The sequence below is a fragment of the Eulemur rufifrons genome, chromosome 6 (assembly GCF_041146395.1).
Source record: "Eulemur rufifrons isolate Redbay chromosome 6, OSU_ERuf_1, whole genome shotgun sequence".
NCBI classification, from domain to species: Eukaryota; Metazoa; Chordata; class Mammalia; order Primates; family Lemuridae; genus Eulemur; species Eulemur rufifrons.
In genome coordinates this window covers 62,526,346-62,550,094 of record NC_090988.1, presented here as the reverse complement: position 1 = coordinate 62,550,094, position 23,749 = coordinate 62,526,346, and the positions used below count along the sequence as shown (strand labels likewise).

At 50.5% G+C, this 23,749-nt stretch overlaps 1 protein-coding gene across 7 annotated transcripts in view; it reads right to left on the bottom strand.

The window, feature by feature from the left end:
- Positions 1-19,393, bottom strand: part of MICAL2 (microtubule associated monooxygenase, calponin and LIM domain containing 2) — a 217,363-nt gene extending 197,970 nt beyond the window's left edge. For 5 of the 7 annotated variants that reach the window (XR_011233701.1, XR_011233702.1, XM_069471164.1 and 2 more), the window contains exon 1: positions 19,257-19,393. The gene's annotated coding sequence lies outside the window, so the exon portion shown is untranslated. The remainder of the gene's footprint in view (positions 1-19,256) is intronic. The other 2 variants (XM_069471163.1, XM_069471167.1) reach the window with 1 other exon arrangement.
- Positions 19,394-23,749: the final 4,356 nt, after the last annotated feature.

The following is a 23,749-nucleotide window of genomic DNA, read 5'->3' as shown; positions in this document are numbered from 1 at the left end:
GGTATTTCCCTTACCGTCCTTCTTCTTTTCATAGATTTATTCTGTGCTATTTGAAAAATAAAAAGGAACTGGCCGATCTTCCCTCAGGGCATGATTTGGTTTTACTCCCGGTGCCACGTGGTGCCACACAGCACATCCCTGCCTGGTGTTGGAGTGGCATGCAGGACCCTGGCGGGGACCCGTGCGCAAACTGGACCAGCTGGACATCTGCAAGGGCGTGGAATGTTCCAGGGGTCCTATTTCCTGCGTCCCCTCCCCCACTCTGCTTTCCCTTAAACCAAACCAGGTATTCGATAAGCATTTGCTGAGCGCCTGGCTGGGGCTGCGAGGATTCCTCTACAAAGCATCTAAAGAAAGCAGGAAGCAGAGGCACTAGAGGGAGGGGTGCTGGGCTCGAACCCCAGCCTCGCTGCCTGCCCTGTCGTGAGACCTTGCGCAAGTCCTTTCCGCTACGAGGTTCGTTGTTCCCCTTTGTGAGACGTCGTCTACCTTATAAAGTTAGGGTGAGGATTAAATAAGAGAATATAAATCAAAGGATAACAAAATCTGCCATATGGTAGCCATTTGCTATGAGCCTGGACCTATGTGCAAAGTGCTTTGTGTGGGTGTTTCCATCCGATTCTTGCAACTTCCCCGTGAGGCAGGCACCACATCCCCAATCTCGATGAGAAAACCGAGTACAGAAATTAAAGCACCTTCCCAAAGTCCCGCAGCTCATAAGAAGCAGAGCTGGAACACACCCCCAGCCACTGCGCTACTGCCTGGACATGGCAGGTGCTCAAAACACATCACCTCTCTTCCACCTGCCGGGACACTGTAGGTTCTTCCTCCATAACCTTTTGTTGAGCTGAACTAAACAGAAGATTCTTCTGCTTGAGGAACAACTCTATGGAGTTTGATAAGTCTGGGTTAAAGGCTGTCCTGGAGCCTGGTTTAGATGCACCTTAGCTGGAGGGATCACTTGTCTGTTTGCCTCCCGGGGAGGAAGTGTTTCCCTCCCCGCCCTGCCCGCCCAGTAGTCTCTGCTTCACCCCCCAGCAGCCCTTCTGCCTCCTGCACGTGGTTCTGGGCTCTGCACCCAGCACCTGCCGCTCCTCCTGCGTGAAGCTGTGGATTCCATCCTGCCGCCTCCACCTCCAATTGCAGGTCCCTCTGGGCACGTTCACGTGCAGGTACTGCTGCAAATGCTTAAAGCTCCAATGCCATCCCAGTGTCCCCGCTCCCCACCATTTCCCGAATGCTGAGTCCCAGCCCAGACCTTGGACACACAGAGAAGGGGAAACGGGAGTGGAGATGACTTGAATAACTCTGATCATCACCTCGGCTCAAACGCATCACCATGTGCTCAGTTTGGAAGCCCCAGGACCTGGGAACAGGGGGTAAAAGCAGAACTGTTCGAAGGTGTGTTAGTCACATGGCCTCCTCCCAATCCTCTTTAGGAAAAGGGCTGAAGGGGAAAGGATGAGATGGCTTTGGGCGCAATGGTCAATGTGAAGCTCCAGAACGAGGCTTCCTGGGAGGGGCAAGGGGGTGCCTGTTTCACTACCTTCAAATTTTGCGATGCCTTTAAGCAAATTACTGAACTCTGCAGAGCGCGGTCTCCTTACCTGTTCAATGAGGACAGCTGCCAGTAATCACACAGGATGACTGGGAGGACCCAGTGAAATATGAATGGGCATGGGCTTGGCAAACTGGTAAGTACCCTTGGAAACACCAGACGTTTTCCATAATCCTGGGAGGCAGGGCCATCAGGTCGGAATAAGTGGCTTGAAGAAAAGAGGAAAACTAGGAATCCACTTCTTTTGGCAAACCTCTTTCAGCATGCCATAGTACAAGGCACAAGTCTCCAGGGATTAAGAAAAATCAAACCCCCCTTTGATTGATATCATTCATCATCTAGAAAAGGGCAGAGATACACCAACATCTACGTCATAAGACAAAACAGAATGTGTTACAGGAACGATCCCACAGAGAGGATAGGACATCCCGTTCTGGCCTCAGAGACTGGGAAGGCCTTTATGATATTATTATAATACAATGATTAGCATAATAGCAACTCTTTCTGAGTGCTTGCTGTGGGCCAGGTACTGTTCTAAGTGTTGGCATGTCTTCTCTCATTTAATTCCTAAAACCACCACATCAAGTGGGTTCACAGATGGCAAAACGGAGACACAAAGAAATCAACTCCTCTCTTGTCCTTATGTAGCTGGTAAGTGGGGGAGCCAGGATTTGAACCCATCAGTCTCTGTCCCTCCAGTACACAGAGGGTCGGGGCAATCAAGACAGGTCTCAGATAAACTCTCTGTGTGGCTGAAAGGCTCTGATAAGGCCTGCGGGGCTGAGTCACTGAAGAAAGGCACTGACTCACTGACAGCCTCTCCCACCCAAGCCTCCCACACACACAGATCACCCCTGGTCTGTCCTGGAAGTTGGCCCTGCCTCTACACTCCCTGTGCCCCTGTGTGGGAACCGAATACCAAAGAGACTGATACAAGAACCTATACATCAATGTCCACACTGACAGCAGGCCACTCCAGGACCAAGCCCAGCTCTGCCACTCACTGGCTGTGTGACCTTGGCCTGGCTCAGCCTCTCTGAGCCTCCACCCCCCTGTCTGTTAAGATGTGGTTAACACCGATGTGCAACTTGGGCGGTTGTTGCAAAGATCAAATGAGATGATATGTTTAGTGCCGAACCTGAAACACCACAATCTCAATAAACAATGGCTGGATTAGAAGACTTTACAGAGGATTTCCATTGCAAAATCATTTTCTTCACAGTAATAGCTGGTGGTAGCAGTACTTTTAACTAGTATTAATCTAGCACTCATCTGCCACTAGGCTAAATCCATTACATGAATTACCTCATTTAATCCTTAAAAGCATTGCTATTTTTTTCATTTGGCTTTGCTTTAGGACAACACGTTCATTTTGCTCACACATACATATGTAAGGAGAGGGACAGATGGTCAAGACACTTACTACATGTCAGGTACTGTTCTAAGTATTCTACTTTCAGTAATCCATCTCATCCTCTCAAAAACATGCCTATAAGGTAAGTACTAGTTTATCCCCATTTAACAGATGGGGATTTTGCAGCATAGAGAGGGAAGTGTCACATGAGTAGACCTTTTTAGGTCCCGATGATCTCGTCCTGGGATCTCAGCCTCCCACCCAGCCTCCCTGTCTCAGCTCACCCTCCACAAAGCCACTAGGGAGATCTTCCCATACATGGTGCTCCACTGCTCAAGAACACTCAAAGGCTCCCTGCTACCTAGCCAAGAGCCCCAATAGGTTGAAGAGGATCAACTGGGGCTGAAGATCCCTGCAGATCTGGCCTTGCCTCCTTTCCTATGGCCCTAGACATTTCCCTTGCTGGCTTAGAAGTCCCAGTGACAGGCTGAGTCAGTGAGGCCTTCCCTGGCCACCTATTTAAGATTACAGGCCTCCCCCCACTGCTCCCCTGCCCCCAACCCAGCACACCCCATCTCTTTCCCTGCTTTGGTTTTCTCCACCCTACCTCTCATCACCTGGCCTCCCACACATCTAATTTACTTGTTTATTGTCTCTGTGTGTCCCCTCCTAGAATATAAACTGCATGTGGCAAGGGATGCTGTCCTGTTTTGGTTTCTCCCCTGCTGCAACCCAGCACCTAGAACAGTGCCTGGCACAGAGTAAGGGCTCGTAAACAACTGCCGAATGAATGGACGAGCAGGCGTTTACAATGCCTGACAAGAAAACAGCCAAATGGAGCAATGGTGAGAAAGTGCCTAGCATGCCCCCAGCCTCCCTCCTGTTCTTGAAATCCTTTCTGGAACACAGGCTGGAGATGCTAGACTGGAATGTCTGGGAGTCCCTCTCTGAAGACTATTTGCCTCTGTCCTAAACCCACCTGCCAACCGCATCTCCCTCTGCCCACCTTCACGCCGGGCCCTTTCTCGTTTCTCCTGGCCTCAGCACCCACGGGAGACGCCCTCTCCTTCCGCCCTCTTTACCATCCGCACTTCACCTACCCTTCGGGATCCAGACCACATGCTGCTGTTGCTGCCTCCCCCTAAGTCCTCTCCAGCCCCTAGAAAACACTCCCACACCCACTGCCATCTCCTCAGTCATATGGACATTAGTCATGAACCACCCTGTGACTTGCCTTCCATGACCGGCTGAACTGTTACCAAATCTCCTGCTACTTAACTTTTTCACACCGTATGTCTTGCTTCCCCAAGCCCCCTGTAAATGCTGTGGGAGGAGAGGCTTTGGGACATCCATCCTGCCATCCCCACAGCATAGGGCCTAGGGTACACAGTAGGTGCTCAATAACTGCTTCTCAACTTCCCAAAGTAAAGTCACCCCCCCAATCAGGTCACTTCCTCAATTATAGGTACCCAGACTGGCCTCTCCCATGCTGCCTTTTTTTCTTCAGAGCCAGCTCTGACCTTGGCTATCTGCAAACCTAGCCATGGGCCTGTATTTCTAAGGGCTGTTAGACCTATTCTAATCTCCAGCCCGTGCACTGGGCAGATGAGATGATTTGTAAAGCGCTGCAGGTCTGTAAAAGCAAAGTACGTCGTTCTTCCAGGCAAACCCAGAGATTCAGAGCATTCCGATTTCCGGAAGTACTGGAGTTCACCAGAGGGAAAAAACCACGGTGTAAGTGTTAGGTGATTCACAGCAGAAAATCAGCACTTGAGGCTCAGGTGTGCCCGTTAAACACCAGCTCTCAGTAAACTGAGGTTATAACAAATGGTAGTAAAATCTCAAATTACTTCTGATCTTTGCAGAGACAAGAGCCAGGAAGGACAGCAGAGGCCCTGCTTCCTGCAGACCCTCCATGTGCTGGCCTGTGCCAGACCTCAGAGGAGGCTTCCTGGTGGCCCCTCTGCACACTGAGCAGGCTGGAACCAGCCCGCTCCACACCTGAGGACCTGAGGCCCAGGTGGGTCGAAGGCTGCATAGCCCTGACTCAAGCAGGTGGGTCACACTCGTTCCACATGGGCCTCAACAGTTCTAAATTAGCCAACCAGGATCCCGGATTATCTGTGCTCGTTTTTAAAATTTTTAAATAGGAAATACACTCACCAGGTTCCAAAATCAAAAACAAAAGTATTCAAGCAATGTTTCCCTCCTATTCCTGGCCCCATCTACTCTGTGTGCCCCACCCTGAAACAGGTAACCTCTACCCTGTGTGTCCCCACCCTGAAACAGGTAACCTCTACCCTGTGTGTCCCCACCCTGAAACAGGTAACACTGTGATTAGCCGTGTGCGCCTCGTTCCCGACCACGCTTATGCATGCGCATGCAGATATAAATGTGTCCTTTTCTTTCCCTACCTGATAGCAGACTATACACACATGTCTGTGCACAGCTTTTATCTTTCAAAGGACTGAGCTTGGCATAGGGCAGGGAGAGGGAATAGCTCTACATAACAACAAAGATGCATGTCTGCGTGACAAGCCCATGAAGCCAAGAGAAGCATTCTGGAGAACACATGGGTGAGAGGAACGGAGGCATAAAGTCACCACAGAAATGGAACCCCCTGGTGCTGCCGCTGGGATAGGTCCCAGGCTGGCCAGAGGTGAGCTCTGGCAGGGCTGGGGTGGGATCAGACACCTTGGGAGCACTAGAAGCCCCAGTGGCCAAAGGCTGAGACTGGCCTTGCTGAAAATTTCATCTTCTAGAAGAAAGAGGAAGCATCCATAGCAACAGGGAGTAACCTAATTCCCTAATTCCCACGGCAGTGCTGGAAGGGGTTAGTGACCAGGGGGACATCGGAAGTATGGAGGAAAAACAATCATTTCCTGTGAAACTAGTGAGAGACCAAGAAAGGGAAGTTGGTGCCTGAGACTCTAAGAAACAGACCTCAGAGGGTTGGGAGGCTGGCAGGGCTGCAGGCCTGGGATGAGGAAGTCAGTGACTCAGACTCCCTGAGATGCAACTCCAGAAACGGGAGAGGGAAGGATGGAAAAGGGACCCGAGATGGGGTTTAAAGAAAAAAAAAAAGGACATTCAGATACTTACAGTGACTTCAAGTTCCCTTGCCCAGGAAAGTGACCTTCCCGAGCACTGAGAAAGGTTGGAGACGAGATGCTAAACTGCCTAATGCAATCTCTGCAGCAGCCCAAGAACACCTGAACGCAGTCTTAGAGCCGCTGGGAACTAAGAACACGTGACGTCAAGGCACATTCATTTCCTTCTGTGCTGAGACACTTGATGGTAGATGGAGAACTGAGTAGACATGGCGTATCTAGCTTCAGGAAGGTGTCTTGTCATCAAGAGGCAGAAGGTTAGAGCCTAGGCAAGGGCAGCTTGACCTGGCGTTCCCAAAGCAAGCCAGTTAAAGATCTAATGTCCACGGAGGGGAGGAAACCTAGGTGATGCTGTGGAAGACATACATAAATAGGATCCTGAAAGAGCTCAACAGAGCAAGGCTGCACTAAATTTAACCAGTTGAAACTTAATAGAAATGATTGCTCTGAATCAGGTGGGAACAAAATAGGAGGCTCTGCATTTAAATTCTAAAGCCACACAAGTTTAGGGCAGAGGAGAAGCAGCTTAGTAACAGTACATGTTGAAAAGACCTGGTCAGCAGGAATGTCAGTGATGCGATGTGGCTGCCAGCAAAGCAGCTATATCTTGGGCTGCATTAAGAGGAGCAGAATGTCCTGAACTAGGGAGGTGGTAGCTCCCTTCCTCTGGTGTGGTCATACCATGAATATGGTATGTGGTCTGGGCATTGCCTTCACAGTATGAAAAGATGCGGACAAGCTGGAGTACGTTCAGAAGAGAGAGCCACAGGGAGGGTAAAGTTCCCGAACCCACACCATGGGTTGTTCATCTGGAAGAAGGCTCCGGGGAGAACCAGAGGGCTGTCTTTACATACCATACTTCCCTGATTAGAAGATGCATTTTTGTTCAATTATAAAATGTCTGAAAGCAGAATGTATCATCATCCCCCAACATCTCACAATCTGTCAGGATGCAGCTGTAGCATAGTTGTCATTGCCTCACATATGGAAATTTGACTCTTGTTCCTGGTGGCATATCTGAACAACTGCAATCTTCAACCTCTCGGGAGCCAAAACATTTAAGGACCATTTAAGGAAGGAATGTGAGTCCTGGTTGTTAACCAGAAAAACCTTCAATGGCACCATCTGGTAAAATCAAGGAAGAAAAAAAAAAAAAATCAAAAGTTACAAACTGGGTGTCAGCAACTGGAAAAAACAATTCCAGAGACAACAGAGATGAAGAAATACATCACCCCCTGACCAGAAGATGATAACAAGCAGGAAACACAGACATCGAGACTGAATCAAAAAGTAACTCGGAAGAGTTGGATTCCGAGGGTGAAGAAGTTTTAGAAATGCCTAGACCAGTTTATTCTTTTTGTATATGTACAAGAATGATATGAAATAAAAATGTATGGCAAAAGTTTAAAAATATTTTTTCAGTAAATATAAAAATTTTACAGGATGACAAAGCATTGTGCCACAGTTTAATTAGCAGCAGTTTTTTCTTGAGTGTACATAATGGTATATCTTACAATCTATAGTGTCATAGATTTGATTTTTTTTAAATAAACAATATCTGAAGAGCTACCACGTGGTGGATGGATTAGAGCCATTCTCTATGACTTCTGGAAGCCATCAGGAGGAGGTGTCCAAAGATGGGATGGATCCCCTCTGTGCAAACCCAGGCTGGACCGTCACAGTGGGGAATCCAAGCACCCAGTGGGGCTGACAAGGCTCTCCCAGCCGCGCAGTTCCAAGATTTTATGAGATGACCTCACCATGAAGGGAAAGGTGTCCCATCTTGCTTCACTGTACACACAAGTGCTTTGACTGAGTCATTCTCTTAATAAGTCACTACTTAAAGGTACAAGTCTCCTAGGGAACAGTACTGAAGGGGAAGTCTGAGGCAGCGAGGCTCCTGCCCACATCTGTGCTGCAGGATTCCTGTGGGCCAATTCAGAGGAATGGGCCGGAGGGGAAGAGGCCACCTGTGTGCCAGGCACCAGGACAGCTGTGCTACACTCATTGTGCCATTTAATCCCCACAACCACCCTGTGAGATAAGTAGAATCAATCCCATTTTACAGAGGAGAAACCCAAGGCTCAGGGATAGTATGTGGCTTGTCCACAGTTTACAGTGACTGAAAACCCATGGTCTGTGACAACATGCTTCAGATAGAGAGTACTCCAGAAGTCTTGGTTGGCAGAATGAATGCACTGATCGATCAATGGATCAATGAATGAATGGACCAACTTGGCCTCGTATTGGTAGCACTGATGCTAGGACAACAAAGAAAGCAAGCCAATTTCAGTGCCCCACCCCAACCCCATCAATAGCTCCCACAGGCACTAAACTCATTCCATTTGCTGCTTGCAGGAGAATTTATTCCATCACATAGAGCAAAGGTGTCCCTGAGACATATGTGGCAGGGAACAGGTGCCAGTCAGCAGTTCTGCTCAAATGTCAAAGCCGTAAATGCACCAGGTTGCTGTGCTGCCCAGCTGCCAGGTTAACACGGAGCAGGCAGAAGCTGAGCTCAGCCTTTATCCACCTGCTGTGGTCAGGATGTCCAGAGGGCTAGGAGTCAATCGCCCCCTACCTGCTCCACCTGCCTGCCCAGGCGATGGAGTCCAGCCCCAGGCCCACCAGCGCGCCCAAGCTCCCTCCTCAACTGGAAAAGAAAACTCAGAGTGCACACAGGAAACCCAGGGCAGGCCCCACCTGAAGGGGATATTCAGGTGATGGTGAGACCACAGAAGGGAGAGAATCAGCTTCATTCTGGACAATGGCACACGATGCTCCGAGAACAGCTGATGCCTACGAACCAGTTCTCACAAAGGCTGTTCCTTAGCACGAGGGGGTCACCCGGTTCCTGCCCCGCCCAGCTTTGCTGCCTCGCCCACACGCAGGCAGAGAACTCTTGCGCCTGATCCACAGGTGCCCCCAGAGGAGCTCAGCACCCCTGACTCCCCGTGTCCGCTCCTCAGCCTGGCCTTGCGGAGGGGAGTGATCAGGGCAGACAGCTGAGGCTGTACTGAGGGGGCAGTGGAGCTGACACTGTTTTCTACACAGAGTACAGGGCCACTGAAGCTCAGACAGGCACACGTGGTGGCACAAGCTTCAGGGAGTGACAGATGTCCCACATTCTAAGACCCTAAGTGGGGAGTTCCAAAATGGGCTGCCCTCCTTATTCACTGAAAGCGCTTCATATGCCAACTCCCTTCATGAAGAAGGCTGTGGGGCAAAGACCAGGACGAAGACGAAGACTTACTTGGGGCCCAACCTCACTGTCCCCACCCTGTTCCCCACGGCGCTCCTCAGTCCAGGCAATGGCAGCTGTCTGGTCAGTGTGTGCGGCCAGAGCACAGAGGGCAGTGCGCTAAAGAAGGGCTCTGACCATCTCTCTCCAGTGGCTCCCCACTGGCTGCTGGGTTTGGCCCGGACCCCCACGACACACCCCCACACTCGGGGCCCTCCACACCTCAGAGCTGGCCCGATTCCAGCCTGGACTTCTCTAGGCAGCCCCCACATCTCCACCACATGACACCCTGAACATTCCCTCCCTTTCCCACACCTCTTTGTGCTAGGACCGCTGCCCACCTCTGCCTATGGAAATCCTACCTATCTTCCAAGGCCCTGCTCAACCAATAAGCTCCACCTCCTCCAGGAAGTCCCCTCTGGTTCCCCCACTGTGCGACTCTGTGTACATTCCATACTCTGTCTGGGTGCGAGGGCATGGGTGAACCTGTCCAATGCACCTCCCTCCGCAAGTTAGAAGAGCTCTCAGCTTCCATCAGTCGGCACAGGGCCCCCAGGGCAACAGCTGCACACGGAACTCTCCAGCCCCCCAGCACTCCTTTACAGCCCTTTAGGGATCCCCTCCTCCACCTACTCCCAGCTGACTCATCCCACACCCCATTCTCTCCAGGTTCAGCTCTCAGCTGACAGCTTATTGGAGACAAGGGCTGAAACCAAAGGTGGGAATTCTAGGTGGGAATCCTTTTGATAAGGAAAGATCTTTGGACCAAAGCTTGCTAGTGCTGCAAGTGTACAAATCCTAAATGTGAAGAATGTTAGCATTGTTAGGAAGGGGGTAAGGCTCTGTCTTTCGATGAGGAAGCTGGCTGCAAGAGCTGCTCAGACTGATCAAGCACCACAACCTGGTGGGAAATAGTGGAGGGAGCAGAGACTTGACTCTGGCCTCGCTGGTGACCTTGAGCAAGAAACAAAGCTCTCTGGCCTCCGCTTGGCATCAAGAAGCTTCTGAGCCTCAGTTTCTCCATAGATAAGACAAGGTGGCAGGGATGAAAACTAGATGATCCTAGAAGGCCCATCCAACCTGACATCCCAAGGTTCTGTGACTCATGGTGTCCGCCGCCACCTCCCTCTTGGGAGGTCAGCGTCATTTGAAACTACCCCAGTTCCACTACCTCCTCCCCTCAAGCCCCACCTGAGTTCAAGGGGGGCTCTACGTGAGGGCAGACCCCACCGCTGCCCGTGGAAGGAAGGACAGAGTGGGGGGAAGGTGTTGGGTTCCAGGGACACAGAAATGCTCCTCCCATTCATGCCATCAGTCTCAGCTCGGAAAAAAGACAGTCAGCTGGTTGCCCTCACTTGCCTGGCCTGCCTTTTTAAGAGATTACAACTGCCCGCTGAATGCAAGTGCTGCTCTAAAATCAGGACATATAAGGTTTCTCCACCTGGATCTGAAGGGTTCCATGATGCGTAGAGCACAAGAGCAATGAAGAATTAAACTTGGAGGCAACTGAAGCTGCATTATGCAGCCACGCCAATTAAAGATCTTTAAAAATAGCTTCTTTCCTCTCATGCTGGAGATGAAGTTTCAGCAATAAACAGACATCTGCTAGGAGCTTCTGAAGAGATACAACATAAACACCCCAGGAGAGCCGCCATAAACAGCCCAGAGCGCTGGCTCTCCAGTCCTCTCGGCAGCAGCATGCTGCTCCCCAGTGGGAGGAGGGGAACCCAGAGCCTGTGGGAGGAGGGGAACCCTGAGCCCAGAGGAGGAGGGTTGCAGGGGTGAGGGGCAGCGAGGGAGGTGGCATCAAGAGGCTGGGAGTGGGGCTGGAGGGAGGTTCCCCACAGGCGGGAGGAGGTGGTGGGCAGAGCGCACCTTGGGAGAAAAGGGAGAACTGGCTGCCTTCTGCAGGGAAATAAAAGCTCAGGAACCCACTAAGAGGATTTCCAGGAAGCCATCCAGAGGATTCCATGCCAGTGTCATTCATTCTGGAAATGGGTCACTCCTTAAAAGTGGAAAAAAACTGACATTTCTGAGTATGCACCTATATAAGTCACTTCACACATATTTTAATTTCATCTCCACATCAATCTCTCGAGAAAGGTGTAATTACCTCCTCCTTATAGGCTAGAATACCAGGTTCATCACCTCGCCCAAGGCCACGTGGCTAGATTTCGAATCCAAGTGTCGCAGCACTTTGGTTGGTTGGTTTTGCCTCCGTCACCTGCATCTACAACGTGTCCCTGAAGTTGATTCTCAGCGCCCAGACCCTCTGAGCCCACAAAGCTAGCACAAGTGGGTTCCTAAAGGAAGAGCTGGCAAAGTAGGGTGGAGGCGGCTCTGGTTGGACCTTGGCCAACTGAAATAGTGGCTGAGTCTCCATGGCCCTGTGGGCCTGTTTCTTCAGATCCCGGTCGCTTCCCAGCATGCTTGAGGAAGAGCAAAGGGGGAAACGGGCACCAGGATGTGCCTAGACTATGTCTGGAAGAATCCACAGGGGACCGCAGGCAGCAGCTGCTGAAGAGATGAGAGAGAGGACACGGAAGAAGGGAGACATGCTTTTCATTGAATTCCCTTTGGACTGAGTGAATATTTTACCACACATCTATGTAAGTGTGTGGGGTATCACGCACCTATGTATGTGTGTGGAATGAGCAGCATGCATCCATGTATGTATGTGAAGGTGAGTATCATGTGTCTATGTATGCATATGTGGAGTGGGTACCATGTGTCTATGTATGTGTGTGAAGGTGAATACCATGCATCTAGGTACACGTGGGTAAGTACTATGCATGTATGTGTGTGTGGAGGTGAATGCCATGCATATATGTATGTATGTGTGGATAAGTAGTTTTTAAGAATCTCCAGATGTCAGATGCAGACACACCCAAGCTAGAGATAAAATCCTAGACTGTGCAAGAACTCCTGGGGCCCGGTTGGGGCGAACCTGGAATCCAGAAGCAGTCTGAGATTGCATGCAGTGCTTTCCCTTTCCTCACAGCAGTAACGCACCACATCTCCGGGAGACTGGCCAGGAAGCTTTCCTTAGTGGGCCTTGTGGTCCCCAAGGCCCCAACTGCACGAGCCTCATGGGACCTTCCCTGAGGAAAGAGACTGACCAAATCCTCTCCCCGAGGGGCTGGAAAGAGATCTCTCTGATCTCCTTGCCTGTCCCTCTCTTCTGTGTTCTCCTTTTCATCTGGCTATCAGACACCCCCTTTTTCCTAACTCTTAATACCTTTACATCAAATTAGGCAAAAAAGCCCAGCTGTCCTGCTACATGGAGCTGTCAGCGCCCTGACTTTACAGCAGCTGTGAACTCTACACACAGCCCCCACTCTGCCCCCTGGGATGAACAGCTGTCCAGCAGAGGGGTCAGTGGCCATGCCCCTGGCAGACCCTGGGCCCACGCTGCTCCGCTAAAGTGGCTCTCTTTAGTGACCAAAAGGTCAATGTGACTTCTCTCCATGCACTTCTTGATCATTCCCTCCACCTCATTCTCCTGGCTCCCGACACAAGGTATATCCTGAGATCTTGCAAATCTTCACCAGATACAGTCAGTACTCAGATAAGTGGCCAAGGCCAGCCATTCAGAGTCATGAGAGCAAAGAAGTAGTTTCTGTACCTCAACACATTTATACTACAGTGGCAAGGCCAGTACAGGGTGTTCTCAGACTCCCGCTCCTGTCTCTGGCACGTGCTTGGATTATGGGCTGGGTATGTCAGAGCCTCAGGACTGCAAATGGCCGACAAACCTGCTGTTGCAGCAGCTCAGGGACCCGGGGCCACTGTCCAACTCCTTGCTGCCAGCAGAAAGGGGATCTGCACTGGACATCCCCTACTGCCCAGTGATGGAGAAAAACCTGAGCCCCAAACCAGCAGGAAGCACAGCTCCTGTTCTCGAGCCTGCCCTTACCTCTCTGTTTTACTAAAAGAACTCCAACCAAGCCTTGGAAGAAAGGCAGGTGCCACAAGGTATCAGGACAGCCACCGGAAGGTGGGGATTTGGGATGGGGAGGAAGGTGGCAGGAAAATTATCCTGACCTCAGAGGAGAGAAACATTAGTTGAAATAAAGAACGCATTAAAAATCCCAACCCTAAAGATACCAGCACTATCCACATACTCATAGCTCCTTGCCAGACACCACCGAGATGGGACAGTTTATTTTAGTAAGGTCTAGATGCATGTACAAGTATAATGTAATCGCATTTAAGGAACTCTACATACCTGGTGATCACAAAAGGCATATCTCATTCATCCGAGACAGAGATGGACACGCCTCAACAGCTGTCAGAGAGGGGAAGCATCTCAAAACCAGACCCCATGCTTAACCTATCTGCAATGAAGGTTTGTTTGTGAACGGAAGTCCCGTGCTGCCTACCAGCTCTGAATTTCTGAGGCCACGTGATCAAAGCTTTAGAAAAGAGGAGCTTTATCAGCCCAGACCAGCTGTGCTTTCTACCTTTGGGGAGGATGTAGGGAGGGAAACAGAAGCTCAGGGAGGGAATGGTCAGGGCACCCCTAAGTAAGGTGAGTGGGTTTTTGGTCATCAGGCACTTCCCCGAGAAGACGAGACAGGCCTGCAGCTTTGTCCCGCCTGGCTTGTCTTAACACTGTGTCATTTTGCCTTGCTCAGGTAGCTCAACCTCCCCGAATAAAAAAAATCAAAATTGAGAGCCTAACATTAGAAAGATTTCACTCTGAATATAGCAAGGGAGGAGGTAGAATAGAAAAGAGGGTAAGGCTACATGGACTTCACATCTTCCCATCTCCTGAGCCCCAGCTTTCTTTATTTTCTAACTTTCAGAAAGTCTGGGTATGTTCAGCATGAAAATAATGATCGAAGCAAATATTAAAATCCCAGTGGCTTTATCTTTACATATAACTATACCAAATATATGTGTAATTTTGTCTACTCACTCCAAATTGGTTGAGGGAGTCTTCTTTTTTTAAGAGGAGAAAAATAAATATTTGAATTTTCCATTAGAAAAATAAAATATTTTTAATATAAAAATCTTGGAAAGTATATTAAAAAGTAAATGATAAAGGAAAAAAATCAACTCTAGCACTGCCATCCAGAGAGAAAGACTTAAAATTTTGTTGTTTCCTCTTAGTGGAAAAGGCCGTGTTAAAAAGAATGACAATTTAAAAAATAAAATTAAACAAAACAAAATCAAACAAGAAATAATTCACCTCTTCCTTTCTAATTCCGATACTTTTAACTGTGTCTGATTGAACTGGCTAAAACCTTCAATACAGTGTTAAACAGAAGTGAAGACAGTGGTCACCTGTCTTTTCCCTGATTTGCATGGAATGCATTCACTGTTCTCCGTTACATTAAATGCTGGCTTTTGGACATTGTCATCCTGAAAACTTACTCATTTATTAAGTGTCTTATGTATCAGAAATGGGTTCTAGATTTTGTTGAAGGCCTTTTGCCATCCATGGAGATGATCACATGATTTTTCTTCTCATTTCAATTAAAATGATAGATTATATCCTTTTAAAAGACAACAAAACAAACAAACAGACTCTGCATTTTGAGGGCTGTTTGCAGAGAAGGAAGGGCCTCTACTGGGTGGGCAAAAAGACATCTACCAAAGTGCCCGGTGCCCTTAAGGAGATCTGGCCAGTGAACCAGATATGAAGTTCATTGTCAAGAGAAGCAGGCACATCTTTCTCTTTCCTCCTGAACCTCTGCTTTCCTTCATTAGGCTGCCCACAGAGGTGCCAGTGGTGATACTATCTCTACAGAACAAATTCAGACAAGACGCTTACAGGTCATGAATGTTCGTGTTCTGCCATGACCCGCCCCAGCTGCAGAGGAACAGTGATCTGAGAAAGCAGTGTGAGGCAGGCGAGGGGAGGCTCTCGAAGGCACAAAAGAAGCACTGCCCAGAAAGAGAAGGAAGAAAGAGCGTGCGGCAGTCTTCACCAAGCCCAGCGCCAAGTGTCTCGGTCATGGTCATAGCGTGGTCATTACGGTGGCGGAATTCAAGCTTGGACAGACACAACCTCCGTCCCCGTCAGCTCCACATGTGATCTGCGGAGGCCAGTTGCTGATCAGGGCACAAACGCAGCTGTCTGGGCTCCCCACCACGAACTAGCGAGGCGAGGGCAAGCACAGCAAATAGTTCTCCTATTATTTCAGGATGTTTACAGACTGACGCTTGCTGAGGAAACGTCCACACGCGAGCAAGTCATCTTTTTTTTAAACCGCTTATCTAAGTCACTCAAACCCACAATAGAGTTCATTCATTCAAAACACATTTCCTGAGTGGCTACGACACAACTGGACAGATGCTGGCTGAGCCTGTGCTACGGCCCGGGCTCGGTGCTCACGCTGTGGATGCAGCACGGCACAGAGGAGGACGCCAGTGTCAAGGGGCTCGCTATCTAGTGCGGGACACGGGCCGTCAGAATGAAGGGAAATTGCTGATTAAAGGGAGGGGGCTTCTCCAGATTAAAACAGGCATAAGAGGGCAAACAACCGAATGCAGCATAGAGATTGGATCCTGATTCCAGCCAACCAACTATAAAGGTCATTTCCAAGATGATCAAGGATATCTGTATACGGATAGGCAATACCGGAGTTGCTGTTGATTGTTACATGCAATAATGGAAGTGTGCTTATGCAAGAAAATGTCCTTTTTAAAAGAGATGTTTACTGGATTATTATAGGGGCAAAATGACATGACATCAGAGATTTGCTTTAAAATATTTCAGGAAGAACAGAGTCAGGGACGGGGGGAGAGAGAGAGAGAGAGCAGGGAAACCAGCCTGGCATGATCTTGACAACGGAGGAAGCTGGGTAATGAGTATATGGGGTCCATTATACTGCTCTATTTTTGTGTGTTTGAAAGTGTTCATAATATTTTTTATTAGAGGTCTGCAATACATCATGGTAGATACACTAATGGAGTATATAAAAGGCGAAGGGAACACAGAGCAAAGAGCAAGGAGGATTTGTGAGAACCGGAAAATAAATCTGACAAGTTTATGAGCATTTTAAATGCCATTTCATAGTGGGGTGAGCAGACATGTTCACAAATAATTACAATATAAGGTGGGGAGGAGTAAGTATATTAGTCCCCCCTTATTTCAGGGGAGTATGTTCTAAGGCCCCCAGTGGATGCCTGAAATCTGGGATAGTACTGAACCTTATATATACTGTGTTTTTCACTATACGTACAGCACCTATGATAAAGTTCAATTTATAAATTAGGCACAGGAAGAGATTAACAACGCTGATAATAAAATAGAACAATTACAACAATATACTGTGATAAAATTAGGTGAATGTGGTCTCTCGCTCTCTCTCTCTCTCAAAATACTGCAATATGTTCAGACTGCGGTTGATTGTAATTGAAACCGTGGATAAGGGGGACTATGGGGCAGTACAGTGTACAGCAGAGGAGGTGTACATGCCGTGCCTCCAGAGGACAGCCACAAAGCTTTCCTGCTTCCCAAAGCATTGAGTTCGCTACACACAGACCTCACTCATATGGACAGAGGCTGGAATCCTAGCTTGGTCACTCACTAGCTGTGTGTTGGGGAACTCAGTTTCCTCTGAGTCTCAGTTTCCTCATCTGTAAAATGGGGACAACCCCACCTACTTCTTCCAAAGGCTAATGAAAAGCCTCAGCCTAGTGAACAGGATTCTCCTGCCTGGCTCTTTGAAGAACAGAATGATTAGCCCTCAGAGGGCTTCTAAGATTAGCAGTGTTCAGCCCAAATCTTCTTGTACCCATACCACATCCTATCCCACTAGAGCCAAGGCTCTCCACCAAGAAGGTAGCACCTCTCCTCTTCAGCAGTGAGGAGCAAAGGGGGCAGGCCTGTGGGCTAGGAGGCAAACCCAGCTGAGGGTGTGAACACAGTCGGAGAGAGTAGAGACACACCCCAGTCACAGGCAGAGAAGTAATCGGGGATTATCTGGCTGCTCCTCACAGCTCCTGGGAATGGGCCTCCAATGGCCACAGCCATGGTCCTTAAGCTGATTTATACTAAAGTGTAATTGATTGATATCAGGCTAATTATGATTTTCTTTTGGAAGAGAGTTTGAGCAGAAAAGCCAGAGCCCTGGGCCTAAAGAAGGAAGGGGAAAGGGATAAAAGTGATGTCACATTTTTATAAAAGTATGCTCAAACTGTGGATTTTAATTACCCCACAACCATTACTAGTATACCCCAACACCTGACCCCCTCAAGAAAACCCCACAAAACTAGAATCAGTCCTAAGGTAGAGGTTATTTCAGCTAACACTATCCTCCTAGATGATTCCAGAAGCCAACTCTCAGAGGTGAGGCCCAGCCAATGGTGGAAGCAGGCTGCCCCCCAAAATAGCACCCAAAACACCAGCAGCTAATCCCTCCCCCTCACAACATGGTCAACACTACCCATCACCCTTGACTGGAGGACAGGGTGGGCAAGGGATTTGTAGGTTAAGCAACCTGGGCTAACCTGGGTCTGTTCAGCTGTTTTGCCAAAGAAGCATCCCCTGGAATCCCAATGGACAGAATCTTTCAGGGGCCAGGAGGCTCCGGTCAGCACACAGTGGTACATTCACCCTGCTCACAGCACACCACTTCCCACAGCCAAGGACAGCAGGAAGAGCTCTGGACTGTGCACTGACAGAGCCAGGACCTGGCTGGGACACTTTCTGTGTGACCTTGCGCCCTTACCCTACCCGAGCCTCTTTCCCCATCTCTAAAATGGGGAGGGCAAAACTCTCGGAGTTTTTGGAGAGTCCCCATGAAATTGGCTGCAGAAGTGCCTCAGGCAGGACCTGTTGCCCGGTAGGCACTTAATAAATCTGCCTTCTCTCTGCTTGAAGATGGTGCGTTCTTACTGCAACGAGAGTCGTCAGGACATTGGACTGGGCTGAGACACTGGAGGCACGCTTGTTGGGTCCACTGCCCCTGGGGAGGGAGCGGCACAGAGGGGGCGCAGGTGCTGGGGACCCCAGGCACGCAAATGTCCCAGGGTCAACATGCCGCTGGCTTTTCTCCCCGTGGGACCTGCCCACACGGGGGCTTCATCCTTCATCACAATCACTGAAGACTGTAGTGAGCAGGCGAGACTGACAGCAAGAGGACCTGCACACACGGCTGCAGGACAGGCAGGGCCCTGCGCGCTTCCAAATAAAAGCTCTTTCCGCTTTAAGAGCCCAGGCCTCAGAATAAACAATGAGGAAGGAGACACACGTTTGCTCTGGTTTCAACACCGCTCTTCCCCATCCAGTAAAGGCCGATCCCAGCTCTGCCAGCGAGGCTGGCGTTGAATAAAGTCAACCCCACCTGCTCTGGCCTGGCAGTGGTGGCAGAGGGTGCGGGCAAGACCCCACCTCTTCTCCGGGCCGGCCGGGCAACCACAGGGTGGTCGCCGCGGACGCAGAATGGACAGCGTCGCAGCCCCTCGGACCACCGCCACGGCCCGCCCCGGCCCCAGACTCGATCCCAGCCTGCAGCCGGCCAGGCCACTGACATTTGGCCCAACTTAACTTCCTGTTATTAAGGAGGGAGGGGAACAAGGGAGGGGAAAAGGGCGCCCAGTGAAGAGCCGGGAAAGGACGCGAAAGGCGCGGAGCCCGAATCCTGGGAAGCTAAGTTTGGGGATGGTCCTCTGCCCTGTGACAGGCGGCACTGCTGGTGCGTCACTCCCACTCCGTGTTGACATTTAGGATTCTCTAGGCTTGGAATTGCAGGGCTTGGGTGTTCGGGCGGAGTAAGGGGTAGTTCGACGTGCCAGTGGGACGCTTTTATTGCGTTCTAATTGATTCAGAGACTGGCCGGGGCCACCCCAGGCTCTCCAGCAGCTCCACCTGCTCCCTGCGCGCCCCGCGGGGTGGGTTTGAAGCCGGGGATGCTGCGGCCGCACCTGACCCTCCCGGGCGCCGGACAGGGCGCAGAGTCCAGCCGGCGCTGGCACAGTCTCCACCCGCGCCCGCTCGCCCGCCGCCCTCCCCAGAGCCCTGCGCCACCCCCGCCTTACCGAAAGTCGCACGGGTCGCCAGGCCGAGATCGGCGCCTGCCTCCGCCCTGGCCACGGGAGAAGTGGTCGGGCCCCGCGGGCAGCCTGCGGAGCCGGGAGCGAGCGCGGCTGCCCAGCGCAGGCTAAGCCGGCCGAGCGCCTGCGGTTCTGCGCCGCGCGGTGGACCGGGCTGGGGAACGCCCCCATTGGAGGCGCGGCCAATGACAGCGCAGCGTGGAGCCTGCCCCGCCCCTGTGGGGCCGGCTGTCACTGCCACTGCCGGCGCACGTGGGCTGTAGCCCGGCCCAGGGCGCAGGGAGCGCCCAGGCGCTCCCACCCCGACCAGCGCAGGTCGGAGATCAGCGGAGAGCCCATGGGAGCGGGACGTAGTGGCGCTGCGGGGTGAAAACCTTGGTGTTGGTATGCTGGTGTCAAGGGAGAGGCAAAGGTCTCACGCTCCTTGGCCTAGGCAGCTGGAAAGCAAGCCCCAGCGTCCCTTTTTAGACACCCGGGAGCAGCAGGCACTTCCAGTACCGACTGTGTGCGCCCTATGGACCGCCCTCCTTGCTTGGCTCCTTGGCCACCCTGAGCTTCAGTGAACCTCCCTGCTAGCAGACAGGATCTTTCCCTCACCTGCACTGGCCTTGCTTAGGATAAAGCTGGTGGGAGAGGGCGGTGGAGCAGACCACCTTTGTTACCTTGGTCAAATCACCCAAACACTCTTCTCTTGGCTGTCGGATGGCTACCTTAATCTCTACTCTGCCCACCTTTCCAGTTGCCCATAGCCCGCTAGTCTTGAGAGAGCACTGTTCACAGACGACACAGTGAATGGGCCTGGTGAGGGATATGAAGCACTTGTAAACTATTATAAATAACTGTAAAACACCGCTCTGGTAGCAGTGACCGACCTGGCAGCAGCGATCACGAAACAGGGATCCCCATGGGCAGGAGCCACGTCTGACTCACCTTTGGAACCCAGAGCCCATCGCAAGGCTTGGCCCAATGTACGCATCCAAAAATGTTCTCAGAACTGAGCTGAGCCAGGAGGAGGGAAGCAGGCAGGCTTGGGCAGTGAGAAACACTACTGTGGCTCCAGCTGCTGGAATTCCACCAGCACCAGACCACCCTCTGCAGAGACCACATTGCTTTGCCAGGCAAGTACAAACAGAACAGTTTGCCCCCACCAAACCTGGAGCTTGTTGTTTTCTCTACTCCTTACCTTGTGATCCTACGCTTGGCCTTTTGGGTTTCTCCAGGGGTTGTCCTACCTGGAAGCTCTCTTGGCGTGTTCAGAAGTCCATCATCCTCCCGCAGATGAGCTTTCCAGCAAAGTCTGTCCTTGCTCAGTTTTCAGGGCTTGGTCAGCATGGACAAGGGTTGCCCTGTCAGAGGGCAGCACTCCTCTGTGATGGAACCCTGCCTGTGATGCCCGCTGATGGAGTGCCCTCCACACAGTCTCTCCTTTTGTTATCATCCCCTGTTAGAGATGTGGACACTGAGATCAGTGAGGTAAAGTGACCTGTCAAGGTCACATGGTTAGTAAGTATCAGAGTCTCGGCTTGAACCCACATCTACCTGATTCCAGAATCTACATGCCTAACCTCTATGTGCTGGGGCCTCTACAGCCCTGCCCATGCCTCTGGAGCACCGACAGGTCAAGTCTAACCCTGAATGAACTGCTCCCATTCCCACATTCCCAGTTTATCCAAACATTCTGTCGAACTCAGGCGTGGGCACTATAAGGAAGAGGAGACCCCACTGGCCTGGCCCGACCTTATTTGTGGAATAATATAGGAAATCCAAGATAGTGAGGAACTTCCAGAAACAGCATCACCTCTGCCCCCAGCTTGATTGCACTGGATATACAGCCTCCTTGCTTTTGGCCCAGGCCTGTGATGCCCATGTTGAAGATGGAGATGGAGACAGAGTCATTCATTCATTTAGCAAACCCTGCTGTGAACTATTAATAAATAGTAACTTAGGATGCAGCAGATGAATAATCAGAAGTATGCAATGCTATGGGAGCTGTATTCTTTATTACTTTTATTTTTTTCTTTTACAATTCCTATCAGCTTACCTATAGCACAGTGTTCTCCCTTCAGATTAAAACAAATTCAACAATATTTCAGGCCCAATACTGTGAGCCAACCAAGTTTAACAGAGATAGCATCGCTCAGTACAGAAGTTTTAGCAGCTCAAAAATTAGAACTTACCAGTGCATCCCCAGAACTTCTGCCTCCTCTCTCCTGCCTACTCCCAACCCTTTTAACTCAGGGGGCTGAGATAAGGGTGAGTCTGAAGGCTAAGACGTAAGCTTTTCCTTGGATGCAGGGAAGCTGGGGACCGAGGGGGGCTAACTGCATGAAGGAAAACAAGCCTGGGGATGTCTTGAGCCAGGGGCCAGAGCTTCTTACCACCCCATACAAGCCACCCTTACAGGCCATCTCCCTGGGGGGAGGAGAGGAATGGGTTCAGGATGTCACAGCTCTCTTTCTCTGGACAAAGCAGTCACCATGGGCTGTCCTGCTGGACGATAACTGTGTCTGAGAGCTTATACAACTCAGCTCTTCAAAGACAAGATCATGATGCAATGTTAGGGTGAAACTTAGAGAAAATATTTACCTAGTTCCTTACTTAGCAGATTAAAAAAAGAAAAAAAAAATTGAATAAATGGAGGCCCAGAGAGAGCAAGGTGCTTGTGAGGGTCACAGAGTGAGCGAGGGGGTTTCAGGTCTGCAGCGCCCCTTTCTGACTCAGCATGCCAGCAAACTCCACCTGCTTACGCAGCAGCTCAATAGCCTATATTTAATAACCATCTCTTCCCGGGCCACTTTTCCAGGATGCTGCTTGCGGAGGTTGTCTGGGAGATGCAGATGGCCACTTAGCATCAGAGGGAGGAAGAGAAGGAAGGCCCAGATTCATCCCTAAAAATACCTCCATCTCAGACGGAAGCAATGGCCTCCGCAGCACCATGCGCCTCCCCCTGAAGGAACTCCAGCTGGCGCTCGCAGCGTCGTCAGTTATCCACCTGACTCGTCCCAGAGGGCTGCGGGGGCGGCAGGCCTGGCTTTCTTTTATTTCCAGCCTAGCTATATGCTTGAAGAAAGGTCAGCGTTGAACTAAGTGGATTCCCAGTGGGGGACGTTTCCCCACCGAAGCCAGGGGGCCTCTCGAGGTGTCCGCATGGCGGGGAAGAGCGTTGCAGTGAGTTCTGGGCCTCTTCCTTACTTCCCATGCTCCATCCAGGGAGTGCGGTTCTCACCAGCCTCCTCCCCAAGAGGCCAACAAAGGGCTGTGGGCTTTCTGGAGGAAGTGGAAGGCTGGTATCTAGACAGAGTCCTGTGACCTTGTTAAATGTTGAGAAGAGGCTGATTGGCCCCAGGCCACTCAGGGAGCTGTCTTTGGAGATGGACTTTCTAAACCATGACGTGGAAACATTTGTATCTCTGGAAGACAGATGTAGTAGTGTGTGAGAAGCAAGGTCCCTGAGGCCTTGTACTAGTCCCTTATCATCTCAATAGGCCTCAGAATGCACCCTTTGTTCATGGATAAGACATAAACATTCTCAAGGTCACTAGAAACTCATCAGGCCTACCACACTTCCGGTGGCTTCTCCAGAGCCTGTTTGGGGAAGAAATGGCACCTATTTGGGACTCGCCAACATCAGTAGTGCCCTCAGAGGCACCCCAGCACTTTGGGGAATGTGTGCATGTTGCCAGCAATGGTGAGAAAGTCGGTGCTGAAGAGCTGAACGCTGTGGCTACAGGCAGGAGGTGACATCGAAGCCAGATGTACCACCCAGAACAAAGAAAGACAGAGGGCAGAATGGGTGCGCAGAGGAGAGGGGAGAAACACAAGTCACATATGTAGTCCAGCCCAGCCCCAGATAGACTATGGAGATATAGGTAGATGGATGGATAGATACATACACATACATACACACACATATTTTTTTTTTCCAAAGACAACTGTGAAATCCAAGGGTGTAATTCTGGTCCCTATAGACCAAACAGTGACACAAAGCCCAGAGCATACTTATGGCAGGCTGGGCCACAGCCTGGGAGATTACTGTCCATGCAAACCCGAAGCCCATTCCAGAACTGGTGTAACTGAATGGCGCTAGGGAGGCCACTCTCAACTTGGGCTCCCAAACCCGACACAGCAGCTGGCTAGAGGCAAAGATGGGAATACTCTTCTCTGTTCTAGTCCATGGAGGGGACTCACACAAGGTCATCTATCTATCCACCCATCACATGTCCATCCCAGAAATATGAATGGTGCAACTATTCTGAGATGTATCATAGCCAAGCAGTTACTAGCACAGACTCTGAAGTCAAGATGCCTGATTTTGAATCCCAGTTCTGCCACTTATCTGTGCAGCCTTGAGGAAGTGACTTGACCTCTCTGTAATAGGGGAATAGTAATGGGGAGGTACATGCATAGAACAGTTTCAGGCACATGGTAAATGATATGTAAGGGCTTTGTGAGTACATAAACTTGGGATGGATGATGCC